Source organism: Corvus moneduloides, chromosome 7, assembly GCF_009650955.1.
Source record: "Corvus moneduloides isolate bCorMon1 chromosome 7, bCorMon1.pri, whole genome shotgun sequence".
In the NCBI taxonomy this organism is placed as follows: domain Eukaryota; kingdom Metazoa; phylum Chordata; class Aves; order Passeriformes; family Corvidae; genus Corvus; species Corvus moneduloides.
In genome coordinates this window covers 39,523,191-39,529,190 of record NC_045482.1, presented here as the reverse complement: position 1 = coordinate 39,529,190, position 6,000 = coordinate 39,523,191, and the positions used below count along the sequence as shown (strand labels likewise).

Sequence of the window (6,000 nt, the reverse complement as noted above, 5' to 3'; positions counted from 1 at the left end):
TGCAAAATGTGTGAGCTTTTGATGGATAACATTCTGAGCAAAGCAGCTGTTTATTGTATCTATACTCGTTCTTACCCCACACTCTTTTTTTAAGACCATTATTAGTAAATTTTGAGGTTAGAGAGGTACTGACCCAATCAAACATGTACAGAGCTCAGCCTCTGAGTTAATTAAATGTGGGTTAATAACATATTATAAGGAAATCATTGTCCTTATTACAGTTATTAGGTAGTTAGTCAAATTATAGCTTCAAAGGAATGCAGAGCATGGAGAATTTGGGACTAAATTATGCATTTGAACCTTAGGCCAGCTTTTACTGTTGAGGCAGTTTGCTGCTAAAAGAAATTGTGTGTCATTGAAATTAAATGCCTTTCTGGGGATGGAAGCTTCCATTTTTTAATGAAATTACTGAGTGTGGTGTAGTGAAATGATTAAAATCTGTATTCCGGGAATGTGGTGGACAAAAAAAAATCAATAAATGCTAGGAAACCTTTGCTGCTGGATGTGAATCCTTGGGATGAAATAGCCTGGTACAAAAATAATACTTAAAAACATATCAGCACATTAATGTATTTAGCATGAGTCTCACGAGACATCATCTTCACTAATTTTTAGCATAAATTTTACTGTGTAATGAGAAGCTTTCTTTTCTCATATCCGTATTAGGCAGTGTTTTTGCCCTTCCCCCAATGTTCCTGCATTGCAATCATTGTGCTTGCACTTATTATGTTACAAATGACCGAGGTAAGGCTGACATTCTCGTTGCATGCAAAAAGAGCTAGTCTGCCAGGCCTTTTTTTTTTTTTTTCCCCTAATGAAGCAGCTTTGTGAAATCTCCCCATGTGTTAATACTAATGAAGATCCTCCAGCACAATTAAAATCGCAGCCAGTGGCTGAAGAGGAATCAGAAAACAATGGCATCTTTCTGCATGTGCATATTTCCTTATGCGTAGATCGACTTTATTTAGAAATATTGTTGATTTTTAAAATGCTTATATGTAGTATTTAACAAGGTTAACAAGCTGTACATATTCTTGAATTCTGCGAGTATGTTTTTACCAACTCATACTGAAATCACTTTAGATTTTCTTCGTTGCACTGTGGTGTGACTTCAGTGTTATGGTTTGTAGGGAGCAGTCCTTTGGCTTTTGCAGTGTACTTTAACCCTGCTTGAGTTTGAGACTATGCCAAAGAAAGAAGAAAAAAAAAAAAAAAAAAAAAGGAGGATACCATGTGTGTAGTGTGAAGGGTTGGTATAGGGAAGCACAGCCTTTCGTTTTCTACAAATAATCTCTATGGGTTGTTTCAGGAAAGGCGAGAACATTGGTATTTAAAAGATGTATTTTTTATTCTAATTCTTGTGTCAATAGCTGGTGAATGTTAATACTTCCCCTTGATTTTAATTTAATTCCGCCACCCTTGTTGCCTGCTTTACTTGAATTTATCTAGTACTTCAAGAACGTAAAAGTTGGCCGTTGCTTCTTTAAAATGTCTCCTCTTTTAGAAGTGGATGGCCTTTTTTTTTTTTCGTAAACGGCAGTTGTTTATACTACAGATTCTATTGTTGCTTTATTAATTTTTTTTTAACCTGAACTTAATCTGTAGGTTCTTAAAGTGGGCACCTTTGTTTCTCCCTCGACCGATAAAGTCATCACTAAAAAATGACCCAGCGCCGACTGGAACTTTCTGTGGCTGTCTAAAGAACGTGGGCTGTTCAGAACTTTTCCTAAGCCGAGGGTGGACGTGAGGCGCGGGCACCGTTCCTGCATCGAAATCCACAATTCCGCCGCCAGCACTGTGGGGAGCGCCGGCGGTGACGTCACCGGGGGCGCGGGGTCCACGACCCCCTCCAGGGTCCCGCCGGCTGGGGGTGGCCGCCGTGCGCGCCGCCGCCCGCGCGCGCCCCCGCCCCCTCCGCGCGCTGCGCGCGGCTCCGGGGAGCGCCGGGAAGGGCCGGCCCGGCGCGCGCCGCCCGCACCGCTCCGCGGAGGGGAGAGAGCGGGAGAGTGAGAGCCGCGCACCCCGCGCACCGAGCGGCGGAGCTTCTCCCAGGTGAGTGGCTGGGGTGGGATGGCGTTCTGCCGCGCCGGAGCTCCCGAGCCCGGGTAGCGCCCGCCTCGCCGGCCGCGTCCCCGCCGGTGCGTATCGCCCCTTTGTTGTGTGGGCCGAGCGCGAGTCCCGCTGCGGGGCCCTGCCCGGACAGGGCTGCGGGCGGGAGGCAGAGTGGCTGCGTAGAGGTGAGTCCCGTGGAAGGGCCGGGGCCGGTGTGCCTGCAGACGGGACGGCCGTGTTCCGAGAGATTTTAAACTTTACTCATGGCCGCACGCCCCTGCCTTGGCCGGGCGGCGCCGGTCACGTCTCTGCCGACGGACGCCCGCAGCCTCCGGGGCGGCGCGGCGGCTGCTAGTGGCCACCGGGCGGCTCTTTTGTGTGGCGCTGTGTAAGCTCCGCTCCCGGCGGCCCTCCCGCCCGGTTCCCCTCTTGGCGGCGGGCGCTGCCCCGCTCCCCTCAGTCGGGGCTGTCAGGGCGGGCGCGCGAGGCGGGGCCGCGCGGAGCGGCTGCGGAGCAGCGGCCGGAGCAGGCGCAGCCCCTCCGCGGGCGGCCCCCGGCCCCGCGCAGCCCCCGCTCCCGTGCGCGGGTGAGTAGGCGCTCCCTCTCTCCCTCCTTCCCTTCCGCGCGGTGCGGGGCGCGGCGCGGGCCGGGAGCGGGCGCCGCTCCGCACACCCGGCTCGCTGCGGGTCCCTCTGTCCGCGGCTTTATGCGTGTCCCGTCCTTGTAAAGAGAAACAAGCAGCTGCAGCGCTGGGCCGAGTTGTTGAAATTTATCCCTTTGTGTATATTACAATATCCTCCATTTTTCTGCCCTCCAAACAACAAGCCTTTCGCCATCTTGGGCAAATTTTTATTCCAAAGTCTGACCGTCTCTTCTAGGAGGGAATGAGTAGAAAACCTGAAAGCGCTTCTGGATGAGCATCAAAGTTTAGGAGATGTTACAGGGACAGATAGTGACGTCATGTAAAGTTTAAGGGGATTTTTCTCCAAGACTCTGTGCTTTCCCGTAGAATTCCTGGTCTAACGTGTTGTAAACCGCACTTTAAAAGAGAGGTTCCTAGTTGAGCGTGCACGTACAGGGGACATTGTGAATATGCTTCTTTATTGGTGTCTGGTTTCATAACAGGAAAACAATCGTGCTTTTGGGTTATTCCTCCCCCCCCCCCTTTTTTTTTTTTTCTGCCCTGGCCTTAGTATTTAATATGTAATGCTTAACTGTTCGCTTATTTAAAAAAACGTTCTGAAGTTACTATGTTAAATAACAAATTATCTGGAGATCGGCATTGTTTTTGTTTATGGCAAGTAGTAATCTGATGTGAAGTTTACATGAAACACTGGGTACAGGATCTTCCCTGAGAAATAAATAGTTTCTTTTTGGCATGAGGAACATGGCAATACAGACCTCCATTTTTAAATGACAAACTTGGAGGTATGTTTGGAAGCAACAAACTTATTAAGCTGCATTATTAAAAGGCTCCTTCTGGAAAGTACCTATAAATATTGCATGTCGTTTGGGTTATGTTCCAGGTGCTGTATAATGTGTGTGGCTAAACGTAGTAACTATACTAAACTCATTGAAAGAACCAACCCCACAACAACTCCTTACCCAAAACCCAACAACAAATCGCTTTTCCTCTGACTACAAGTTTTGTATCAGCTGTTGTGAAAGGGAGAACAATAAAAGGTACTGTTCTGTTAATTTGGTTCTCAATTGATTTTTTTTTTTTTTTTAGTCTCATGAAAGTTTTTCTGGTTGCATAACTTAGTGAAACATGGTGTACTTGATAAGGAGTACTTGTAGGTAGAGTTCTGTTTTTCCATTCTTCTTTCTATGCTTGTTTGACTTGCTGCATATTTAAAGTTGCACTATGGAAAACATGAAACTACTTGTATTTAATTTGCATTTTCTTTGTCTCCAGGATTGGGAAAAATATTGACAACAGTTAACATAGAAACTAATAGGAATAGCTGTTTGTGCATGACTACTTTCTTTCTATCCCAGTCAGTATTGAATGCTGTACTTAAAGCAGCCTTAAGGTTATGTTAGAACAAAAGTCAGATGCTTACTTTATTTTTCTTTCCTAAACGCATCAGAAAATGTGGTTGGATTTGCTATTTGCTATCTGTGTGAATGCTGAGTAAATGAAAACATTTAAATAGTTGAAAGCACGTACAACAGGTGATTCTAAATTATAAATGCAGTGAAGGTGTAGAAGATTGGGTAGGTTATAAATGGTGAGCAACAGAGGATAAGTAGTTTCCAAAAATGGCGGTATAGCTTTGACATCTCAAACTACGTATGTGTTTTTGTCAAAATGCTGTGAAATCAATAAACTTCATAATGTTAAGAAAATGGTAGCCAAGGTAATTTTTGTAAAGTGTATGTAGAGAAGGCACTAGGAATTGTTCAGGAATCTTCAGTATTCAAGAAATTCTATGTTCACTTCAAGCAGGTGATGCTTGTGTAATCATAGATCGTACCAATTCCTGTAAGCAAGGGTAGTATTCAAATCAGGTTATGATGAAGTTGTTGATAAACAGAACTCTTTGGAGGGTAAAAAGTATTTCTTCAGAGGTTCAGGTATTGTTTCCTTTTCATTCCTGATCCAAAGTCTGTTCTGGATGGCACAGTATAAGGTTTTGTGACTATTATGTGTTGAAAATAAACTGGAATTGTGATACCTTGTTCTAGTTCCACCCAGGACAGGGTTAATTTTTGCAGTAGCCAGGAGGGGCATGGCCAGGACCCAGTAGTTCTGGCCACCTTGCCCCTGTCCGTTGGGGGTGGGAAAGGCAGGCAAGGCACTCTTCTTTTTGAGGAGAGAAGGGCTCTCTTCCAAGTGAACCTAGGGTATTGTTGTTTCCGTGTGAATCTTTGGACTCTTTTTTGTACTCTCTGTCATTGGTATTGTTGCTATTACTATTCATGTTCTTATCTCATTGCTGTTTCCGGTAAATGCTCCCTGTCTCAGCCCGTGACCTTTACCTTTTGTGCCTCCAATTCTTCTCTCCATCCTGAAGAAGGGGTGGGAGTGAATGATCAGCACATGGTTTCAGTGGGAGCACTGAACTGGGGAATATCATCCCTAAACCATGACATACTGGTATTTCTCATACAAATTATTTTCTTAAACTAAATTCCAATGTGCTTGGTTCCTTACAGGTTTGTGTTCCCACAAAAAGGTTATTGTTTTTAAGATTATTGTAGGTGGTCAATACCATTATAAAATTTTTTGAGTAGTGTGAGAGGAATGGTAACTAAATACATACTTCATACCTTTTGGTGAAAAATACTTGATTTTCTTGAACGTGTAATAAAATGTTTTGCATTTTCAAAAGATAAACTACCAATATCTTTATATCATGGAGGGAAAAAGCATTGCTTGATGACTTCTGTATGTTTCTTTAACCTTTATATTGACCTTATGTTAAGAAGAAAGTTCTACAAGACTGACTTTTTTTTGTCTTTTTTGAGAGACACTTAAAATGCAAATAAGAAGGTAATAGAAGCCTTTCCTTATAGGTCCTGTTGCCCTTTTTCATGTTTTCTTTGTTTGCATGTTTATTGTAGAATTGCAGTGTAAAGGAGCAGATGTTTTGCAAAACATCCTGATGTGTTGCTTTTTCTTATGGGAGTGCATAACTGTTCCTTCTGATGCATCGATTTGACAGCCGGTTGATTTCATGAAACTGCTAAGAAGCCGTTAGTGGTGTCATTGAATTCAAGTAGAACAGTCCCTCCCAGCTTGAACTGCAATTGTTAAGGTCTTTGTTGCTACTTTTCTATTCTTGCGCAAGACTTGGAATATCAGAGTTGCAAATAAAAAGAAGCTTGTGCACCCGATCTCACATCCCAGAATGAGAGAAAGGAATACCTAACTGCTGTTAGTTCTATAATTTTCTTATAATGGCGTATTTGGGAATAGGAGATCTTGACTGTTGGGAGGTA

At 44.0% G+C, this 6,000-nt stretch overlaps 1 protein-coding gene across 18 annotated transcripts in view; it reads left to right on the top strand.

The window, feature by feature from the left end:
* Positions 1 to 1,934: 1,934 nt before the first annotated feature.
* BAZ2B (bromodomain adjacent to zinc finger domain 2B) overlaps positions 1,935 to 6,000 on the top strand; it is a 122,541-nt gene continuing 118,475 nt past the window's right edge. For 12 of the 18 annotated variants that reach the window (XM_032115443.1, XM_032115442.1, XM_032115441.1 and 9 more), the window contains exon 1: positions 1,935 to 2,052. The gene's annotated coding sequence lies outside the window, so the exon portion shown is untranslated. Of the gene's footprint in view, positions 2,053 to 3,578; positions 3,736 to 6,000 lie in introns of all 18 variants that reach the window. The other 6 variants (XM_032115444.1, XM_032115437.1, XM_032115440.1 and 3 more) reach the window with 2 other exon arrangements.